The sequence below is a fragment of the Carcharhinus amblyrhynchos genome, unplaced genomic scaffold, assembly GCF_965287045.1.
Source record: "Carcharhinus amblyrhynchos unplaced genomic scaffold, sCarAmb.v2.hapA scaffold_38, whole genome shotgun sequence".
Taxonomy (NCBI): domain Eukaryota; kingdom Metazoa; phylum Chordata; class Chondrichthyes; order Carcharhiniformes; family Carcharhinidae; genus Carcharhinus; species Carcharhinus amblyrhynchos.
The window spans coordinates 2,925,758-2,949,086 of NW_027649779.1; the positions used below are offsets into that span (position 1 = coordinate 2,925,758).

Genomic DNA, 23,329 nt, shown 5'->3' on the forward strand with positions numbered 1-23,329 from the left:
ACCCAGTATTTTCTGTTTTTATTTCAGATTTCGAAAGTCCGCAGTCGGCTACTTTATGTTTATGTTTGGAGCTGACAAATGGCAAGTAACATTCCCGCTACACAGAATGCTGAGAGGCTTGGTGATGCTGTTGTCTGTGTGGTGTTGGAGGGGTGCGGGAGTGCTGCCGGGTGGAAGTGGTCTTGTGTTTGGAAGGTGCTGTCTAAGGTGCCTTTGGTGGATTCCTGCATCATGCAGACAAGTGGGGAACATTCTATCGCACTCCTGACTTGTGCCACGTCGATAGTGGACTGTTCCACTGATTCAGGGACTATTTCCTCGAGTGGATGTAGCTGTCACTCGGGGGCATAGCTATAAGGTTCATATAGGAGGATGTCCGAGGCATGTTCTTTACTCAGAAAGTGGTTGGTGTGTGGAATGGACTCACTGCTGTGATAGTGGAGTCAGACACTTTAGCAACTTTCAGGCGGTTATTGGGTCGGCACATGGAGCAATTCAGAATGATAGGAAGTGGGATAGCTTGATCTTGATCTTGAACATGGGTTCGGACAAAGCTCTGCACAACATCGTGGGACGAATGACCTGTACTGGGCTGTACTGTTCTATGTTCGATGTTGTTTTGGGAGTCAGGAGGTCAGTTACTCCTGCAGGATTCCCAGCCTTTGACCTGCTCTTTTAGCCACTGAACGAACTGATAAAATGTGTGCTGAGTCAGAATAGGTCTATCTTCTTTCCTGCTCTGTGTTGTCATGAATTTTCAGCACTTTTGTCTTTTCCTGAATGTATTTTGAGGCTGAAGTAAGAGCCAATGTCATTTGATTGTAAGATCTGTGTTCAGGTAATATTCAATAGTGGATTCACTGGCGGGAGGGGTGCGGTTTCCACTCATGTTGTTGACGCTGGATTGATAACGCAGAGAAGCAAATGACGCTTTGAGAACCAGGGTTCGAATTCCAACACAGCAGGTTAACTCAATTCAAGGCAAAGTAGAATGACTGTGAGTGAGAATAGCAAATTTCAATTATGTAACATTTCCTCACTAAATTGAATATATTTTGACCATGTTTCCGCCAATTTTGAAGCTTCGGACGGATATGTAAATAGTGCTGCAGGTAGTTTTGATGTGGGCCAGTGGCGCAATGGATAACGCATCTGACTACGGATCAGAAAATTTCAAGTTCGACTCCTGGCTGGCTCGCTATATCACTTTAAAAACTCCATGTTCGTGTTGATGAAAAATATTTTTTTCATTAATTTTAGACCAATTCTGGGAAATGTTGACCAAATGCAATCAGCTTCTGTGAAGATATTTATCTTAGCTACTTATTTTTCAAAACAAAATGTTGACAAATAAAAGAAAAAACTTTTCTTTTGAAAGAAAAATGTTTCTTTTTTAAATGAAAAATTCTCGTTCAAGTATTTGGGAAAAATACGTCAGCAAGCTTAAGCTACCTTTTAAAAGTTGGAAATTTCTCGAAAAATAAACATGGAAATATTACATTTTTCAGAATGGTGAAAATATTTTCTAAAAAAAATTGATGAAATCTGTTGACGAATTTCTTTTAAGCATGTTTAATTTTAAGAAGCAAAATACAGAGTTTTTTTAAAAGTTGACAAATTTCAGTTAAAACAGATGGAGGAATTTCTTCGGAGTAAGTTTTATTCTGAAAAGTTCAAATTAGCCAGAAGTTTCTGGTTTGTGATGCTGGGATTGTTGTCCATTGGAGAGCAGATTGAGGAGTGATTTAATCGAGGTGAACTAGATTAGGGCAAGTTTATAGGGGGAGCGTCAATTTATAAAATTTGGGGCAAGTCGGGGACATCACACATGTACACACACCTACACACTCTCTCTCTATCTCTCTCTCTCACGCTCACACACACACACACACTTGCTCAATAATTGCCAGACTCGAGTCGAATTGCTATTATGTGACACAAACCGCGTCTTTTTATTTTCCAAGAGAGGAATTAAAGAGCAGCAAAAAAACGAAAAGCACTGACATTGCAGACACCTGGAACCAGAGGATTATCACACTGTGCATTGTCAGACCAATTGAACTGGCTGACAAATTGTCCTCTCGATTGGTGCTTTGTGATACATTTAAACAAAACACTCTTCAGCAAATCAACCATCTGCATGTGAAAACAACGTCCCACGGAGATTTGAAATCGGATCGCTGGATTCAGAGTCCAGAGTGCTCACCATTACACCACGGAACCACACACGCGCACCGAAAATCCTCATTCAATATTTCTGCCACCTTGAATAGCAGAGAGAAATGTAAATCCCGTTGAGCAATCCCCTCAATGGCCAACATCCATTCATACTCGCATTGCCCTTACTGGTTCCTCCTATAAAAATGCTGGAAAATCTCAACATCTTTAACGAGAATCAATAAATAGTACTACAAATCTGAAACATTAGTTCTCCTGATCCGGGAATCTGAAACACGGGGACACAATCTCAGGATAAGGTGCTGATGATTTAGGACTGCAATGAGGAGAAATTGCTTCACTCAAAGACTCGTGAATCTTGGGAATTCTCTACTCCAGAAGGTTCCGATGTTCCAACATTGAACACATTTCAGTTTGGGTTAGACAGATATATGATCTATCCAGGAATGAATGGAAGCAGGAACATGGAATTGGAACAAATGCTTAGCCACAAGTTCATGTTTCAATTGTATTTCTTTAATAATATAATGGAAGCATATATATAATGTTATATGTAATATGTTTGAAGTCAGTTGTCATTAAATAATGTTGGTAACTCCAGATAACAGTACAGCCGGGAACAATTGAGAGCTATTTTTTATTGGCACCCACGGACACTTTGCAAACAGGCAAGTGTTTGCCGATGAATGCTGATGGTGAGAAAATAATGAAATTCCGTCCCTGTGTGGTTTCGAACCACCAACCTTTCGGTTAATAGCCGAACGCGCTGACCAATTGCACCGCAGAGACTAAGACAATCGCTGTTAAATACATTCTAAACTAGTGTGTCAATGACCACAATTCAATTTCTGCAAAACCTGTCCCAGAACTGCAGTATGACCGCACTGTTTACAATTCTATACAAGTCTCTTTAGTTCCGTTGATCCAGCAGCACTGCTGTAGTGTGTTGGTTATTCCCTTTCTCCTATGAACGGGCAGGTCAAATAAATCCATTTCTCTTATCACAGGGAGGAATTTAACGGGAGGGAAGGGAACCGACCACCAGCAGCCCAAACATCCAATGGTTTCCACTCAATCATCAATAACACCATTCACAGCTGCACCTCCTTCCGAATATTGTGATCCATTTGCCTCAGGATTTCTTCCAAGATTCAATAGTTCTCTTGTTTTCTTCTAATTTTGATATAAGATTCGCTTCAATATACAACACAAGTGGAATTACAAACCTGAGGCTAACCCTGGGAAACAAGTCACTGGATAACACAAATCCCATGGTGCTCATTTCCAGATTCCCAACACTCAGCTTTTCAACCAAATGGAGGAATTTATCACTGAAAAGTTTTGGAAAGTTGGTGTGAATTTTGTTTGTGAATCACTCGGGTGTTGTGTAAATGCTACTCGAAGGTTCAGTGAGCGGGATATAATCTATCTGCGTTTTGCTGAGCTTGTGTTCGGTGTATGGGGAGGTTTGAACGGGGTTGGACCTTGTGTCCCGGGGATGGGCAGTAACCCGCCGAGTGAAGCTGCAGTCGCCGCTTTCTGCTGGCGATTGGAGACTGCGGGATATAATCCTGCTGCTTCTCCCTGTCTCACTCACTGTGGAGCCGGGGAAAAGAGGATCATTGATGGGGCTGTTTCCCGGTCTGAAATGAGGCCTCGAATAGCGGTTACTAACGGAGGTAACGCTGCGGGAGCCTTTAATAACCTGGCAAAAATAAGCACAGCGCAGTGCTCCAGTGGCGCAATCGGTTAGCGCGCGGTACTTATACAGCAGTACAGCCAGCGGGCTATGCCGAGGTTGTGAGTTCGAGCCTCACCTGAAGCACCTGTTTTTAGGTGAGCGGATCGTCCAGTGGTCTAATCCCTCGACCAGCTCATCATCTGGGAATCACCAAAACAGTCGTGGAATTTGAATACAACAAATAAGTTCGGAATAGAAATGCATTGATGAGCATGAAACTGCTGTCTATTGTTGGAAAAAAAATCATGATTTACGAAATCATTCATTTCGGGTGCAGAAAATGCGAATGGAGAGTGGGATAATGACAGGTTAAAGCAGTGTGAATTGTCTCACGCCTGGCCAGTTTGTAGGATTTTGCAAGCCCAGGAAAAATGGTGGGGGTTAAAAGTCGCGTGACATGAACCCAAGATCACGATTGAGGCCATTCTCATGTATATGGAATTGGGTTATCAGTTTCTGATCAGAGATTCTGTGTCGTGTGTCTTGAAGGCCGCCTTGGAGAATGCCTATCGGAAGTTTGGTGGCTAATGCCCTTGACTTCTTTAGTGTTCCCCACGGGAAGGGAATATTCTTGCCGGTGATTACTGAGAGATGATCCTGAAATGTGCAGCAGACAAAACTCATCTCCAGTCAGAAACACAATGAGCTGCAGTGAAGAGCCCGCTCTATTTAAACTGAATTAACATCGTCTGGACCCCAGAAAGAACAATATGGCTTCCTGTTGAATTGGCTCAGGGTCTTCACTTGAGAAAGGACAGGATACAAGGCGAGACTGAGATTTGAGCGTTCTGCCAGGAAATAACTGATATTTATTGTCACGGATTGGAGGAGAGCAATAAACCTTCATTCCCTGACCTGCAATCTAAACAGCAGTGAAAGCTTCAAACTCGAACCACCAGACCAACAGATGACAGCGGGTTTACAATTTGCTTTGTCCACGATCCTTTTGTTATTTTAATTTTCACGTCAGACCACTTGAACCACAATCTGACACCTGCAAAATGGCACCTTCTTTTTCAACACCAGGGACATGATCTAGTCTGATATAAACAGAGATGTGGCCCGCTGGACTAAAACGTGAGGCAATGCAGAATAAAGTAATAAATGAGAGAGGATAATGTGTAAAATGAACTATGGTATGCTTTCGCGCAGTAATAAAGGAAAGAACGTCTAACACAATAAAACTGACACCGCGCCTAGTATAATTTTGTCTGGTGCTGAACATTGTACAATATAAACTAAGAAAAAAATCAGGCCAAGCTCTTAGATTGATGTAAGATTTGACAGGGGCAAGTTCAGCAATAGATGAATGATGGAATGGAACAATAATTAGAGACAGGGTATTATTCGGTATAAACAGAGAGGTGAACTGGTGCTGCAGTGAGTGAGATATTGGCGAGATTTCTTTCTACGTGGCAGGTTCCAGCAATGTAATAACTGACATAGAGCCTCGTGTAATGCAATCAGTAATATGTCCTGGTGTAGTATCAGGAGAGAAAGGTTTTAGTGAAGTAGCTACAGAGATATGGAGTGCCATGACATCAGCCAAGAGTTAATTCCGTGCTGTCATAACCGCCAGAATACACGGTGTAACTTCAAATGAGACTTGGTGCAAGATAATAACAAGCGGGATTTTGCTGAGTACAGAATCAACTGAGAATCACTGTCATATAATCAGAAATATGACTTTGTATCATATAATCTGTGTCCAGTTCAGGATGGACAAAGGTTAGGTCTATTGCAGCAATAACTGAGACGTTCTCTGTTTCGTGTTCGTTCCAAAAATCACTGCTTCACTGCCATCTCGTGGATCTCCTTTGCTATTGCAGATGTTGTGAAGCGCTCGTTTTAGTTGCTGTTTCTTATTCTTTCATTGGCTGTTTCGCCTGCTGCAGTAATTTCTGTTTAAGGCCTTAGATTGATATAAGCTTCGACAGGGACAAGTACAGCAATAATTGAAACATAAACTAGGACAATAATTAGAGTCAGGATATTATTCGGTCTAAACAGGGAGGTGGACTGGTGCAGCAGTGAGTGAGATATTGTCAATGTTTCGTTATACGTGGCAGGTTGCAATGTAATAACAGAGATGGAGCCGCGTGTAATGCGTGTTCTGGTGCAGTATCAGGAGAGAGAGGGTCTAGTGGAGTCCCAACAGAGATATGAAATATTGTGGCATTAGCCGAGAATTAATTCTATGCTGTAATAACTGGCAGAATGAACGGTATAATCTCAAATGAGGCTTGGTGTACTATAGTAACAACTGGGATTTTGCTGAATGTATTTTCACTGCCATGTAAAAGCGGACCTGACATCTGCACTGAAATGTGATGAGGTTGGAAAAACTCAGGATGTTACATGGCATGTGTGCATAAGGAAACAAAGATAAACCCTCACCTCCATCACCTTTCATTAACATTGGGAATGTTTAGAAATGGAGGAAGTTTTTTTTTAAAGAAGTGAAATCCAACAAGGAAAAAATATAACAACATCTGGCAGGATGGAAATTGCGATGGGTATTTGGTCTGTTACAGCTTGTGTGAAATGAGGTTTGAAGACAGTGCGAGACAAAATGCGGTACTAATTAGTAGATAGCACAGAAAACTAGCAAGGAATCCTGTCGAAACCCGGGATTGAACCAGAGACCTTTAGAGCTTCAGTCTAACGCTCTCCCAACTGAGCTATTTCGGCTGTCTGGCTGGTTAGGAGCTTCCTTCTCCCAAATATCTAAGAGAACAATGATTTCTGCCCATTCGTTAATGCATCATTTTCATCTTTCTTCGAATAATCTCAATCAAATGTCCTCAGTGATAAAAGCAAATTACTGCAGATGGGAAAAGAGGAAATGTTCCAAAATCTCACAATGTCTGACATCCCCTGTAATGAGTGAAAAGGGCGGACGTTTCGAGTCCAGATGACAATTTATCAAAGTTCATTGTACAATATTACTCACTATTCCTTTCAATATTTAGTATCAATGTATTATTTAACACATATGTCTTCCTTATGAATTGAATATTTCTGAACTTGAACATCACTGAATTGAAAATATAACTGACCAACAGAACCAATCGAATCACCGGGTAATACAGATCACAATTTTGAGAATGACTATCGTCATCTTTTAAACAAAGTCAAATACATTGAAATGGAGGAAAATCAAGAATTATCTGTTAGTGACCCTTGAGCCTTTTTTATTATGGACGTGAAAAATTCGGGCGCATAAATTCCGAACTTTTACAGGAAAGTGCAGTAGATCCGCACTGAGTCTCGATTCCCTCGTCTGTCCCAATGCCTTTTCCTGTTTTTAGTGATGAGAAGCGATTTAAAAATATTCTTCTGTGAAATGTGCGCCGTTTCCTCTCGTTCACTTACAGTATCGCTTGTATCTGTCTGTTTGAGCACACACTACTATCAGATATTTCAGATGGTGATTAACCATATTAGTCTGCACCTGTAAACCATTAAATTCTGTCTTAGACTGAACGGGATGGGAATAAATGCTCGGTGTCAAAATCGAACTTTCCTGTCAGTGCGTCAAAAATAAGTGCATATTATTTCACAGAAAACATTTGAGGGTAAAGTCAGAGCAATGATAACATGTCTTTTACATCGAGTTTCGGATAATGTTGAGCAACGAACTAAAATCAAGCAATTTTCCCTTACCCGACATGAGAAAGCTTAATGAATGTTTCTGCCCGGTTTCGGACCGGGGACCTTTCGCGTGTGAGGTGAATGTGATAACCACTACACTACAGAAACAGCTTGAAGTGGGTTAGAGCAAATCTGCCTGTCTGCAATGTTCAACTGCGCTGTGTTGCTGCAGGTTCCGATGGTTAGACTGAGAGCCCATGTCGCTGAATTCAGGAAGATAACCGTTACTTTCAATCTGATTGTACAACTTATCCCCAACATCAACATTTAAAAGTACTCGTCTCGCAAATATCTAAGGGAGCAATGATTTCTACCCATTTATTATTTCATCATTCTCATATTCCTTCGAATAATCTCAATCAATTATACTCAGTAATAAAAGCAAATTACTGCAGATGCTGGAATCGGAAAAGAAAATGGAAAATTCTGGCAAGTCTCACAAGGACTGTGAAGAAAGCAGAGCTCTGACAGGCTGATGTTGTTCAGTAGATTTACTGCAGTAAGGTTTATGTCAGTTCGATACAAACATTACTATTTGAATGTGGTCAGTTACAGAGAAATTTAATGCAGTAGAAGGTAGCCTACTTATTTTTACAGGAGGAACCAGCAACGGCTTTATAAATATGAACTGTGCAACGGGACTGAAATTTCTCCCTGCTGTTGACATGGTACAAATATTTATTGGCGATTTTCAACGTTCTAGCGTGTGTTGGGTTCCGTGGTGTAATGGTGAGCACTCTGGACTTTGAATCCAGCGATCCGAGTTCAAATTTCGGTGGAACCTTGCTTCAATTTGCAAATGCAGATTGCATGAAGAGCGTTTCGTTCAAATTTCTTACCAAGTGCTAACCCAGAGAATTTCTCAACCAGTTCAACTGTTGTTCGAATTCGATTTGCTGAGCCTCTGGAGCCAGATGCCTGAAACATGTGTGTTTTTCATCTTTCCCTTCTTTGTTTAAAGAAAGAATCAGTTGGTGTCACACAATAATCATTCTACTGGAGTCCAGCAATTACTGAGCAATTGTGTGTGTTTGAGATGGAGAGTAGGTGTGTGTGTGTGTGTGTGTGTGTGTGTGTGTGTGGTGATTGTTGTCCTTCAGAATGCTGTTGATTCCATGGGTGACGTTTCGCACTTGGGCAATTGTCCCCTGGGGCTGATGCAATGACGCCAGGAGAGTCATTCACTGCATCGTCTGCAATGTGATATCCTCAGTGTTTAGATTTCCACTTTCTGAGAATTTAAACTTAAATTCCCTTCATAAGAGCATAAGAACTAGGAGCAGGAGTAGGCCATCTGGCCCCTCGAGCCTGTCCCGCTATTCAATAAGATCTTGGCTGATCTTTTTGTGGACTCAGCTCCACTTACCCGCCCGCTCATCATAACCCTTAATTCCTTTACTATTCAAAAATTTATCTGTCCTTGCCTTAAGAACATAAGAACATATCAGCAAACTCATAATACGTTTTGCAAAAAAAAACAATCGTTCATCAAGTTCTGAACTCCGAGTACTGTATTTGGAGTCCGGAGAGCTCACCATCACACCATACAAACAGGAACAGAACCGCCAGATGCAAATGGTCACTAAAAACACGTGATTTTTTTTCATTCAATGTGGCAGCAACAACAAGTAGGTCAAATGCTTTGAGTGATCATTTGCAGACACCTCGTTATTTTTAAACTCCAGTCTGCCGGCAAAGAAGACCAACATGTAATTTCCCTTCCAATTATCTGCTGCATCTACATGCTAACTTTAAGCATTCCGTGTACAAACGCATCTATTATATTCTTAATACCAACATTTATATTTTTCAGCTCGTCAAATATGATCTGGTTATTCTATTTTTTTCACGAAGAAGAACATATTCTTGCTTTCCTCAGTTGCACCTGATCTGCCCTTCCACTCACAAGAACACTATGTTTCACCTCCGACTCTATCTACCTTCTCCCTACAGCTTCTCGTAGCTAAACTTTGGGTGGAGGCTCCAGCGAGAATTGAACTTACGACCCCTGGTTTACAAGACCAGTGCTCTAACCACTGAGCTACAGAGGCAAATGCTGCCAGCACCTTCCGGTACGAGTAGCATTATCAGTGGATTGAGGCGCAGGATGGGGTTTGAGGTGGGGGATTTTTGATGAATGGGGAAATGTCTGAGGTGGAGAGCAGAAAGTTAAAAGCAGCAACTTGAAAGTGACATTATTTGACATGTGTGCTGTGAGCGTATTTGACATGTATGTTGTGTATCTGACATGTATGTTCTTCAGAGTTTTTCGTTAGTGTTACATCTCTGACTTCTCCAGGCTCCGATGCCAGTTCATCCAGCTGGAAGATTTAGATGTTGTTCCCTTCACGGACTCTGTGAGGCGTGTTTTCGTTAAATAAAAAATTGAACAAAAAATGATTCACTCCGTGACTGGGAATCGAAACCGCGTCACGGCGCCGATCCTGATCACTGGACCCTCAGTGATGCTGATGTGAGAGATTTGTAATGAATTGACGATCTCTGTACCCATTGCTTTATTTCCAATAATTTTCAACAAAAATAAGTCACGATGAGAAATGACAGGATTTGAAGCTCAGTTAGAAAGTCCCAATCCATCCTCTGGGCAGGGATTGCAGTCTCAATGTTGGCAATTCTGTCGCTTATATCGACAAACAGCCATTCAGCCTGTGTTCCTGTCTGTCTTCTCGATCGGAGTAACTCCGTTTGATAAAGTGTCATCTGGACTCGAAACATCCGCCCTTTTCACTCCTTACAGGGGCTGTCAGACATTGGGAGATTTTGGAGCATTTCCTCTTTTCCCATCCGCAGTAATTTGCTTTTATCACTGAGGACATTTGGTTGAGATTATTTGAAGAAAGATGAAAATGATGCATTAACGAATGGGCAGAAATCATTGCTCTCTTAGATATTTGGGAGATGAAAGCTTCTCGCTTGCCCGCTAGCCGAAATAGCTTAGTTGGGAGAGCATTAGACTGAAGACCTAAAGGTCTCTGATTCAATCCCGGGTTTTGGCAGGGTCCTCTTGCTGTTTTTCTGCGCTATCTGCTAATGGGCGCCGCATTTTGTCTCACACTGTCTTCAAAGATCAGTTCACACAAGTTGCAACAGATCAAATCTCAAATGGCTTTCTGCTGACTGGCTCCGGAAAAAGGCAGAGTTTAAGAGCACGGAAAGAGCCCACTCGGACACCCACATGGCAGGCGCCCACACCCCTCCTTTCCGCGCCTGCCATGCGACATCTGGACGGGACAAGTTAGTTCTGATTCCCGCTCCACAGAGAATGCCGGGAATACTGACATCGCCCAATATTTTCTGTTTTTACTTCAGATTTCGAAAGTCCGCAATAGGCTACTTTATGTTTATGTTTGGAGCTGACAAATGGCAAGTAACATTCCCGCCACACAGAATGCTGAGAGGCTTGGTGATGCTGTTGTCTGTGTGGTGTTGGAGGGGTGCGGGGGTGCTGCCGGGTGGAAGTGGTCTTGTCTCTGGAAGGTGCTGTCTAAGGTGCCTTTGGTGGATTCCTGCATCATGCAGACAAGTGGGGAACATTCTATCGCACTCCTAACTTGTGCCACGTCGATGGTGGACTGTTCCACCGATTCAGGGACTATTTCCTCGGTTGGATGTAGCTGTCACTCGGGTTCATTGTGGGAGATTTGGAGGGATGTCAGAGGTAGATTCTTTACTCAGAAAGTGGTTGGGTTTGGAATGGACTCACTGCTGTGATTGTGGATTCGGAAACTTCAGGTACTTTCAAGCGGTTATTGGATAGGCACATGGAGCGCACCAGAATGATAAGGAGTGGGATAGCTTGAACTTGATCTTGGTCTTGGTTTCAGACAAAGCATGGCAGAACATCGTGAGACGAATGACCTGTACTGTGTTGTACTGTTCTATGTTCTATGTTTTTTGGGAGTCAGAAGGTGAGTTAGTCCCGCAGGCTACCCAGCCTCTGCCCTGCTCTTTTAGCCTGATAACTGATAACTGATAAGGGGATTTGCAAAAAAAAACTCGTTAACCTAGATGGTGGTGGGAATCGGGAACTCACAGCCGAAAGTATGGCAGGGGAAAGAACACTCACATTTAAGAAGCATTTAGATGAACACTTGAAACGTCATAGCATGCAAGGAAGAGAACCAACTGTTGCAACATGGGATTTGATGAGATAGGAGTTATATGGCCGAAGGGCCTCTTTCAATGCTGGAAAACTCCATCACTACATTATCTCTTCCAGGAAGTTAACAGCTGTGATAACTCAGCATTCATTCAGAGCAATAACGGGGGCTGTGAGCACCCTATTATGGGCGTTACATCTCCTAAGTCCTGTATCTAAAGCCCAATAGTGTCTGATTTCAGACAGACGGAGTACACATTGGTCTAAATTGATGAAACCCAAGCACGTGCTGATTTGTGTTTTAGCCAGTGAGCTTGGTGAAGGGGCTCAGCAGAACCTTCTTCAGGTCCTCTCGGAACTTGGTCTGAGCGACTGCATAGATGAAGACGTTGTTGCAGGAACTGACTAGCTGGAGCATGTTTCCTGTTTCCTGAAAGATGTACCGTGGGTCTTTGAAATCCAGGCTGGTGCGGTAGCCCAGACCTGTAATCCACACATAGAGGAAGTATATGACATAGGTGACCCAGAGGAGGAGGAAGCTGAGGGCGATGGCGAAGAGCAGGATGATGGACCTGTTGCGGTTGGCCATCTCTGGGTCCCCGTGACCTTCCCTGCCCCGGAGTCTCCTGCGAGCTCTGCTGGCCGCTAAGATGTGTTTTACGGTTAGAGCGTTAAGAAGCAGGATGAGGAGGAACGGGAGAAATGGAGTTAAGATGTTGTCCAGCCAACCAAATGCCTGCCAGGCGGGCAGCGTGTAATAACTGGGCTTAAAAACACAGAACCAGGGCACCCCGTCCAGGGTGTACAAGGGCTGGTAAGTGAAATAGAAAGGGACATTCCTGACACAGCTCAGGACACAGGCTATTCCTATAACCAGCAATGCTGTTTTCTCGGTGCAGTACCTGGTCTTCAGGCTCTGGCAGCAGATGGCTACAAAACGGTCGATGGTAAAAGCCACTGTCAACCAGACAGATGCATCCCGGGTAAAATAGACCAGCAGATTGGTGAGTGTACATGCGGGAGTGGTAGACAGGACGCTGTTCTGAAAGTAGATGCGGCCAATCCGGTTGAGGATGACGGCACTGATGATGACAAGGAAATCAGTCAATGCTATCGCGATCAGGTAGTAGGTGATGCACCCTGACAGTCCGCACCATCCTCGGGATAAGATTACGATCGCCACCAAGTTGGCTGAAATAGAAAGAGGCAGAGAGAGGTGTTACTGAGAGGGATGTAAACACCAGCTGCTGCGATCTCCAATCAGGTACTGAAAACCACCCCATCCTTCACTTTGCCAACTCCAGACTCCAGTGATTGTAAAGTCTTGGCAATGACGCGACATTCAAAACTGGATTAATGTTTTTTTAAATTAGGGGGTATCAGTCCAAATTTTAACTCTGCGCTCTGGTCACTGAGTTCATCCCCTCAGATAAGTATCAAATTTCAGATTCTCCCAAAATTTGTTATCGCTGTTCTTCTTCGTACTAATCCCATCCATCCATCAGCCCTATCAGCCCCCATTCAGGCAGCGTCTCTGTTTTTATAATCTCGTCCTTCAAATTTTAAACCCCTCCACAATCTCGCCTTTCCAGATTTTGATAACATGCTACAACTATCTGAGATCACACCATATTTCCGAGTGTTGTCTTCAATGCCCCTGATTTGATCTTTTCAGTGTGCCTTTGCCTGCCGAGACCCAAACCTCTGGAACTCCTTCTTTCAAAGTCTAAACTTTCTCTCTGTGCTTCAGGACGATCCTTAGAAAATAAATTCGTTGAACAATTTTGTTATCTTGTCGGTCAGTATAAAGTTGTTATGTTAAAGTCTTGTGAAGTATCCCCATTCTACTTATCAGGGTGCCTGAAGAAACACGCGCCTCATCGCCTTTTCAAATGAAAGCTGGAGATGGGCAAGACATATTCGACTTGCCATATCTACATGCATACAGCTAGTGATTATAAATATAATTATCCGAAATTTACCAGAATTACTAACACAAGACAAAATGCATATGCATAAACCCCACACCTTTTTCAAAAGTTTCCATAATTAATTCTTAAAACCTCAGTAACAATGTGGGCAGCCCAGTGCCACCTCACTACAAATCAACGATTACTAACTGCTGGAGGTCGCAGTATAGGTTCATGTAACCACTGAATGCATGTTCTATGTCAATGCACCTAATTGAATGATTAGATCGCAATATCTCATTTTCTGAGACTGTGCATACCAGCGGATGAAATACAGGTCACTTTATAGGCTTTATAACATTGAAAACACTGGATTGGGTTTCACTACATTCGAATAAAACCCAATGTTCAACAATAAAAATGTTAATGTTTATGCCACACATTTCAAGTCATGAGAATAATTTGGGATATTTCACCTACCAGGAACACCAACGGCGGCGAGAATGGGATAAGAAATGGCGAAGAAGAGACCTTTTGCTGGTCCATGCATCCTCTCCCAGAAAGTGAAATGAAGCTGAAACCTGAGCTCTGCAGTGGTTTCATTGTGTCCCACATTTATTCTGAGTGAGCGTCTCCAGAGGAATAATTAAGTTAGAAATGACACCTTAGTTACAGGCCAGTGAACAAACAGATTCACTCACTGTTTGGTACCTCCACATTGCACCATTGGCAAGGGGGATGATTCCATTGTATACCTAACCAAACTGCTGCTTGCTCATTCCATGGTTACCTTCACCCCCCACAAACATTGCCTTCGTGTCTACATCAAGAACAGCAGGTGAGGGGAAATATTGATCTGGGCTCTAATCTCAAATTCAAAGACCATCTCTTCTCATTTCTGCCCAATTACATCTTGCTCACAGATATCAGAATTTTTAGGCATGTAATTCCTTCTGAGGGTTTTGGAAACAGAAATTAGAAGCATGAGTAGGACATTCAGTATTTCCGAGTCTACTCCGCCCTTCATTTTGATCATGAGTGATCATCAAACTGCGTTCCTACTCCCTAATTCTTTTTATTAGATGTACATCGGAAACACCTGAAGTCACTATGGCCATTTTGCACATCCTATCCTCCTGCTCTCACATTCAGCGAGCACAGGATGGATTTCACAGAAATGACAAATGATAACTAAGGTTAATATGCTATATTTCCTTTAAGAAGTGATACAATGAACCCGTTTTCCGATCTACAAACAGCAAGCGAAACACTTTTTATCTACGGAATTCACCTTGGACTTTATTATTTTGGGGCGAAATAATTGCAACCCTGCATTTCATTTGTTTATTTTTTTCACATAAACCTCGGTCATCTAAAGTTTTATTATCGAGACGATGTGTAAATCATATTTGGAGGAGTAAGCTTGATGAAAGTTAATCTTTAACTCTTCTTTGAAATAAAGGAACAGTTGGTGTCACACATCAATAACCATTCCACTGGAGACAGGCAATTTTTGAGCAAGTGTGTGTGTGTGTGTGTGTGTGTGTGTGTGTGTGTGTGTGTGTGTGTGTGTGTGTGTGTGTGTCTCTTGGGAGAAAAGCCTAGTATCATAGATCAGAGTGCTGTCGTTTCCACGGTGTGACTCCTCGCAATGTGGACTCTCGCCGTCCCACATCTTGTATAAATTGGCACAGATGAGTGAGTGAATGACAGGGTGTGGAAGGATGGATTCGTAAATTTGCTGATGACACCAAAGCCGGAGGAGTTGTAGACAGTGAGGATGGATGTTACAGTTTGCAGAGGGACATAGATAAGCTGCAGAGCTGGGCTGAGAGGTGGCACATGGAGTTTAATGCGGAAAAGTGTGAAGTGATTCACTTTGGTAAGAGTAATAGGAGTACACAATATAGAACAAATAGAAGGACTCTTGGTAGTGTCGACGAGCAGAGGGATCTCGGTGTACATGTGCATAGATCCCTGAAAGTTGGCACCCAGGTTGATAAGGTTGTTAAGAAGGCGTACGGTGTGGTAGCTTATCTTGGGATTGAATTTCGGAGCCGTGAGGTCATTTTGCAACTCTACAAAACTCTGGTGTGGCCGCACTTGGAGTATTGCGTACAGTTCTGGCTGTTCCAAAATGTGGAATCAATGTCGATGGACATAAGGAATAGTAAAGGGAAAAATGTCACTGATGGGCGTAGTCTATAGGCCTCCAATTAATAACTTCGAGGTGGGGCGGGCTATAAACAAACAAACAACAGATGCATGTAAAAATGTAACAACAATAATCATAGGGGATTTTAACCTCCATATTGATTGGTCAACTCAAGTTGGATGCCGTGGACTTGAGGATGAGTTCTTAGAATGCTGTCAGGATAGTTTCCTCGAACAGTATGTTACAAAACTTACGAGGGAGCAAGCGTTCTTGGATCTGGTCTTGTGAAATGAGGTAAAATTAATGATCTCCTTTTTAGGGATCCTCTTGGAAGGAGTGATCACAATATGGTTGTATTTCTAATACAGATGGAGGGTGAGAAAGCAATGACCCAAACCAGTGTCCTCTGCTTGAACAAGGGGGATACAATATGATGAGGGCGGAGTTGGCTAATGTAAACAGGGAACACAGACTAATTGATTGGACAGTTGAGGAACAGTGGAGGATTTTTAAGGAAATTTTACTCAGTACTCAGCAAAAATATATTCCAGTGAAAAAAGAAGGAATGTAAGAAAAGGGATAACCAGCCATGGATAACTAAGGAAATAAAGGAGAGTATCAAATTAAAAACCAATGAATACAGAGTGTCCACAATTACTGGGGAACCAGAAGATTGGGAAACCTTTAAAAAACAACAAAGGACTACTAAGAAAGCAAAAAAGAAAGGAAAGATAGATTATGAAAGTAAACTCGCACAAAATACGAAAACTGATGGTAAAATATTTACAAATATATAAAATGGAAAAGAGCGTCTAAAGTAAATGTTGGACTCATAGAAAGTGAGAAGGGGGATTAATAATGGGAAACGATGAAATGGCCGAGCCCTTAAACAAGTTTGTTTTGTCGGTCTTCACAGTGGAGGACACAAATAGCATACCAATAATTGATGGACATGCGGGTGAGGACGTTGAAATGATCAATATTACTAAAACGGCAGTGCTGGGTAGAGTAATGGGACTAATGATAGACAAGTCCCCTGGTCCGGATGGAATGCATCCCGGGGTACAAAAAGAAATGGCAGAAGTAATAGCAAATACATTCGTTGTATTTTATCAAAATTTGCTGGACTCTGTGGAAGTGCCGGCTGATTGGAAAACAGCTAATGTGACGCCACTGTTTAAAACAGGAGGTAAACCAAAGGCAAGTAACTACAGGGCAGTTAGCTTAACATCTGTGGTTGGGAATATGCTGGAATCGGTCATTAATGAAGAAATAGCAGGACACTTGGAAAAAAATGGTTCAATCAAGCAGACACAGCGTGGATTCATGAATTCTTTATTAAATGTAAAACACAGCGAGACTATGAAGTGAGTAAAAAAAGTGAACTATTCAGCTGGATAAACTTGTGTCATATTTGGAAAAGTCAGAGGTATGAAATCAGCATAAAGCTCTGAAGAATATTCTCTAAACAGACACATGGCAGGTACTGATAATTGGAAGTATTTGAAACGCCTAAAATTCTATCGCTTTCACATCGCATTTTGTAACTCCCTGTTGTCCATCTCAATTGCTCACACATCCACACAAGATCAGCCATCTGTAAATTCAGCCTGTTCCTTGTTTCGCGGATTATGGTACGTTTGCTGCAAGGAACGCGCAGCGCTTGGCTCTATAGCTCAGTGGTTAGAGCACTGGTCTCGTAAACCAGGGGTCGCGAGTTCGACTCTCGCTGGAGCCTGCTTAACTCTCCCTGGAAGGTTTAATTTATAATACCCAAAATACACAGAGCAAGTGCAACGGGGGTCAAAGGCGATGAAAGCAGCTCACACGACAGTTGACATTTCCAATGTGACTTCGAAAAGTGATTAATTATTCCCATGACCATGGAAGTAACAAAAAGAGGCATGCTTGAAAAAGCTGGTGGTTTTGTTTGTGCATAGGAGCGCAGGAAGTTAGTTTGTTAGCAATCAGTTAGAAAGGGAAATGACATTTTGACCTTTCTTGTCAAAGGAATGGAGTTCAGCAATAAAAAGGAATTACTACAGTTGAGAGAGTTTATTGAGACCGCATGTGGAAAATTCTTCCCAATGCTGGTCTCCATATTAAAGAAAAGATATTCTTGCGTTGCAGACAGTATGGTGAAGGGTCGCTAGTTTGCTCCGTAAGCTCGGGTTTGAGGGTGATATCAGATCAACGATAACATGTGTTTAACATCGAAGTTCGGTTCATGTTGAGCAACAAACTGAAATCAAACAGTTTTCTCTTCCACCACAAGAGAAAGCTTAATAAACGTTTCTGCCGGTTTCGGGCCAGGGGCCTTTCGCGTGTTAGAAGAACGTGATAACCACTACACTACAGAAACAGCTGGAAGGGCATCACAGCGAATCTGCCTGTCTGCAATGCTCAACTAAGTTTTTCCTGCAAAATGCCACATTCTTCTTCAACGCTAGTGGTGTTCTGCCGATGACAGCATACAATAAACACACCTTTACAGTTAACACTTTCGCGTCTGACGTTTCGAAATCAGACCGAAATATTTCCAAATGATTTTCACCGCAGGGTGAGGTAAAAGTTCCAAAATTCACTGGGAGTATAAAATGTAAAATCTGTCCCATTAGCATCGATTTTAGCTTGCATCACCATCTCCACTGACAACACTTTGCAGCCTATCACTGTCCTTCCCTTTATGTGTCTATTCCTGAAATGTTGCACATTTTACATTTCCAGCTCGCAAACCTCACTTGACTGTTTGCAGCAAATCTACTTTCGACAGAGAAGGCCCGCTTGTCAGTGGAACCCGGAGTGAGAGAAAAATGGAAGGAACTGGGAACCAAATACCATACCCGCACCTTTACAGGACCATGTGATTTCAATGAGGCAAGTCATGGAATCATTCAAAGCAAGGCGTGATGAGAGAACTGAGAAAGTGGTGGGCGGACTGGTGGACGTTGAGGCCTGCAGCATAAATCAAAAGAGTGGTTTGTGAATGTACACCTCTGCTCACATGGAGCTCCAAGTGATGAGTCGTGGGAGAGGAATATTCCTTCATTATTCCGATGTTTTTGTATCTAGCCAGAAGCAAATGTATCCAGATAGCGCGTCTGTGCCACAATGCGCCCCCCACCGAATGGGACAGGAAAGAGCAGAGGATGAAAGTCGCACCATTTGATCGCAGCTTCCAGCTGCGCATTTCTCCTCAGTTTGTAGGAGTTGGGGGAGGGGTGGGTGGTCACATGTGAGTCACAAAACCGGGCCTGGTGAGCACAGCCAAAATGCTGCCCGATAGAAGGGGAGTTAAGACAACGCACTTGGAAGACCATGAGAGCCTTGCAGTGTTAGCAGCCAGCTAGCCAGACGTATCTGGAGACTTGAACAACAACAAGAAAAGAAATGAGAACGGCGGGAATTTAGAGATGATCAGGCACATGGTCAGTAGTTATTTTGCACTAATATCTTGATCGTGAGAGTGTACTGTTCAGTCGCTGCTCGTAGTCGGAGCTCTGGCTTGAGAAGATTACTTACGCATCACCTGAAACAATGATAATTAAAAACAAACGTCCCGCCTGCATAAACAGCCTGGTGCAAATTCCAGTTATTTTTCCGTACTCCAACGCTATCGAGGGTGTGGAAACCAGTTAGAAACTATTTGCATGACATAGAGACTGGGAGATTAACTGAGCACAGTTTACAAGCTGAATAGACCCCTCCCGAGTTTGTAAATTTAGCAATGTCTAAGGAAAGCTGCATTCTCAGTCTGTTCAGCCTGGATCCCTGGGGAGAAGGCGGGATCAAGACATTTAATTTAATTGACAGCCGTGATAAACATGAATGGCGGAGTAGCTCGAAGGGGCGAATATTCTCTTGGCGCTTCTGGTTTCTGTTTTTTTTATTATGAGACAGTTGTCTTCACTGCTAACAAAATTGACGGAAATGTGGCACAGTGGTTAGCACTGCTGCCTCACAGCGCCAGGGAACGTGTGACTGTCTGGAGTTTGTACATTCTCCCCATGTCTGCACAGTTTTTCTCCGGATGTTCCAGCTTCCTCCCACAGTCTAACAATGAACAGGTTAAGTGGATTGGGGATGCTAAATTGCTCATTAGTTTCCCAAGATGAGTAGGGTTAATGGTTTAGTGAGAGGAATGTGTGCGGATGACGGGGATAGACTGGAAGGGGTTTTATTGTTGAATTGTTTTGTGGATTCGGTGCATCATCTTTTTGCACTGTAGGGATTTTACGATGTAGTAGTGAAATTTAATGCATGTTCATTTTTTTCTTTTCTCTCTTCAGCATTTGAATAATTTAGCAATTCGACGAAATGGAAATCTCACCCCATTTTTTAACTCCTCTCTGAATTTAGTCTGAGTCCCGGCATAAATGAATGGGTTGATACAGGAACTAATTAACTGAAGTAAATATCCACTTTGCTCCATGATAAATGCCGATTGATTTGAACTTGAGAAATAAGGGATCTTTGCAACTCGGAAATAAATCACTGTTACGAAAAATAAGAAATACGAGAGGATGAAACTACCAGAGATGGAAAAGAGTAAAACAATGGACTTTCTCCGCTTCTCCATCTCAGGGTCACTCTGATTCTCCCCATTGCTCTGTACCCGCAGTCTCCTGCGGGCTCTGTTGGCAACTAGAATGTGTTTGACGGTCAGTACGTTCAGCAGCAAAATCAGAATGAATGGGAGGCAAGGTGTTAAAATGGAACGAATCAAGTCATATGTAACCCATGCAGGGGATGTATAAAATATCGATTTCACGTTGCAGAACCATGGCACTTTGTTAATTATGTACCGTGGTTCGGATACAAAGTACATGAAAGAACTTTTCACACAGCTCAGTATTGCCACAGTTCCAATCACCAGTCCTGCAGTTCTCTCCGTGCAGTATCTTATTTTCAGTTTATGAGAAGAGATGGCAACAAACCGATCGAAGGTGAAAGCGATAGTTAACCAGACAGAAATATCAATACATGCATAGATTAAGGCTGCTCGGAGACTGCATATCGGTGTGATGGACAAGAAACTGGAGGGGAAATAAATTCCAGCAACCCGACTTAATATCACAGTAGTGACCATGACCCCGAGATCCGAAACCGCCATGGAAACCAGGTAATAAATGATACAACTGGAGAGACCACATCTTCTTCGAGACAGGATCACAATCACTGCCAAGTTACCTGTAATGGAGAGAAAGACAGTAATTGCAAATGATTTGGTTTATTTCACCATATGCATTAACATACTGTGATAAGTTTTGTTTCTTGCATATTATACAGATAAAGCATAACGTGCATCGAGAAGAAAATGAGAAAGTGCAAGATGTTGTGTTACTGTTACAGCGAGGGTGTAGAAAATGATCCAATAAAGTTGTGAAAGTGCATGAGTGATCAACTGGCTGTGTGAAAAACTGATACTGGCACAACTTACGCTTTGGACAGAGTGAGACAAAGATAGATAGATCAAGTGAGTGTTTGTGTGTGTGTGAGAGAGAGAGACAGATAGAGAGAGTGAGACAGAGTCAAAATTAGCTTTTGAATTCCCTCCAAATATAGGTACTTTTTTATCTTCATGGTGCGTGAATTTGAATAGGGGCGTGGTCCAAAACTGCAGATTATCGTTTAAGAAATAATTAAGTGCCTAGGCGCTTTAAAATCCTTACCCCAATTATAACTGTGGCACATCAATGACGTAACAACTTAGCTAATGAAATCAAACCAAAAAATAAAAACGCTTTGAAAACACATTAGGGGTTATCATGGAATTAATTCAGCCTCATGTAACCCATGGAGATAGCATATGGAAGTCTTATTATATAAAGCCGAAAGTTGTTATATTATAAATTATTTCCATCAGCCAAATTGATTGCATGCTTTATTCCACAAGATACAACATCCATCAGTCCTATAATTCACACAACCATTTTTCACCTGTAATGTACACGATACATCTGCAGAAATTGCACGTTATTGAACAGCATTATCACATGTGCAGCGAAGAATATCTATGTGAGCCACCGTAACAAAGAAGAGTTACTTCCTCCAATTTCAACAAAATCCCGTGAGCCATAGTCATAGAGGATTACAACATGGAGACAAGCCCAACTTGTCTATGCTGCCGCTTTTTTTAACCCCTAAGCCAATCCCATTTGTCCGCATTTGGTCCATATCCGTCTATACTCACCTTAGTCATGTAACTTTCTGAATGCTTTTTAAAAGACAGAATTATACTCGTCTCTCCTACTAGGTCTGCTACCTTGTTCCAGACACTTACCACCGCCTGTGTGAAAAAAAGATGTCCTCTGGAGCCTTGTGAATCTCTCCCCTCCAGTTTTAAACTCTCCTACCCTCTCGAACTGATGTATGCCCTCTGTTGTATAGCACCCCTAAGCCTCCTGCACTCTAGAGGGGAAAAAAAAAACTCCCAGTCTATCCAGCCTCTCCTTAGAACTCACGCCATCAAGTCCCGGTAAAATCTTTGTAAACCATTTGTGCACTCTTTCTAGTTTAAGAATATCCTTTCTATATTAGGGTGACCAGAATTGTATACAGTATTCCAAATGTGGCCTTACCCATGAAAGGTAAAACTTCAACAAGACATCCCAGCTTCTGTATTAAATATTCTAATCAATGAAACGAAGAATGGTGAACGCCTTCTTCACCACTCTGTCCACCTGTGACTCCACTTTCAAGGGCATATGAACATGGACCCCTAGATCTCTTTGTACTCCAACTCTCCCAAACGCCCCACCATTAACTGAGCAAGTCCTGCCCTGATTCGATCGACCAAAATGAATCACCTCGATTTTTTCTAAATTAAACTCCATCTCCACTGATCCCTTTGCAAACGTAGATAACCTTTTTTTGTCTGTCCATATGCCAGCAATCTTGGCGTCATCTGCAAACTTACCAACCATGCTTACTAAATTCTCTTCCAAATCGTTAATGTAAATGACAAATAACAGTGCACTTAACACTGACACCTGAGTCACACCACTGGTCACAGTCCTCCACTTTGGGAAAAAACAAATCCTCAATAACCACACTCTGTCTTCTGTCATCCAGCCAATGTTATATCCATACGGTTACCTACCCCTGAACCCCCAGATATTTAACCTCATGCAACAACCTACCATGTGGTACATTGTCAACGGCATATAAATATAGGTATGTAGATATAGATAGAGAGAGATGGACAGTTAGATGGACAGTGAGATCTTTAGGTATGTCTAGAGATAGATAGATAGATAGATAGATAGATAGATAGATAGATAGATAGATAGATAGATAGATAGATAGATAAGGAGAGAAAAAAGGCAAGTCATCAGATACAATGTTGACATTTCTGAATTGCGTAAGGTAGGTCACAGGCAGAGTAAGGTAAAATGCTACAACAAGACAATACTATGGAGACGACAGTAGAACCAATACTTGGGAACCAAAATGAACATTTGAAATATGCAAGAGAAAATCGACATCAAGAAATTGGAATGGAACGTCTGAGAACACTGACATACTTCTACCTCAGTGATAACATCAAATAGATAATAAATAATAAATAA

General features: G+C 42.2%; 8 non-coding genes across 8 annotated transcripts; 4 read left to right on the top strand and 4 right to left on the bottom strand.

Annotated features, from left to right (window-relative positions):
* Positions 1 to 2,893: 2,893 nt before the first annotated feature.
* Positions 2,894 to 2,967, bottom strand: trnan-auu (transfer RNA asparagine (anticodon AUU)). The gene has a single exon. It is a non-coding gene; the product is annotated as a tRNA-Asn (tRNA).
* Positions 2,968 to 3,908: 941 nt separating this feature from the next.
* Positions 3,909 to 4,003, top strand: trnai-uau (transfer RNA isoleucine (anticodon UAU)). The gene is made up of 2 exons: positions 3,909 to 3,946; positions 3,968 to 4,003. It is a non-coding gene; the product is annotated as a tRNA-Ile (tRNA).
* A 2,534-nt stretch (positions 4,004 to 6,537) lies between these two features.
* trnaf-gaa (transfer RNA phenylalanine (anticodon GAA)) lies at positions 6,538 to 6,610 on the bottom strand. The gene has a single exon. It is a non-coding gene; the product is annotated as a tRNA-Phe (tRNA).
* Positions 6,611 to 7,608: 998 nt separating this feature from the next.
* Positions 7,609 to 7,681, bottom strand: trnav-cac (transfer RNA valine (anticodon CAC)). Its single transcript has one exon. It is a non-coding gene; the product is annotated as a tRNA-Val (tRNA).
* Positions 7,682 to 8,285: 604 nt separating this feature from the next.
* Positions 8,286 to 8,357, top strand: trnaq-uug (transfer RNA glutamine (anticodon UUG)). Its single transcript has one exon. It is a non-coding gene; the product is annotated as a tRNA-Gln (tRNA).
* Positions 8,358 to 9,551: 1,194 nt separating this feature from the next.
* trnat-ugu (transfer RNA threonine (anticodon UGU)) lies at positions 9,552 to 9,624 on the bottom strand. Its single transcript has one exon. It is a non-coding gene; the product is annotated as a tRNA-Thr (tRNA).
* Positions 9,625 to 10,517: 893 nt separating this feature from the next.
* On the top strand, positions 10,518 to 10,590 carry trnaf-gaa (transfer RNA phenylalanine (anticodon GAA)). The gene has a single exon. It is a non-coding gene; the product is annotated as a tRNA-Phe (tRNA).
* A 6,833-nt stretch (positions 10,591 to 17,423) lies between these two features.
* Positions 17,424 to 17,496, top strand: trnat-cgu (transfer RNA threonine (anticodon CGU)). The gene has a single exon. It is a non-coding gene; the product is annotated as a tRNA-Thr (tRNA).
* The last annotated feature ends 5,833 nt before the right edge of the window (positions 17,497 to 23,329 follow it).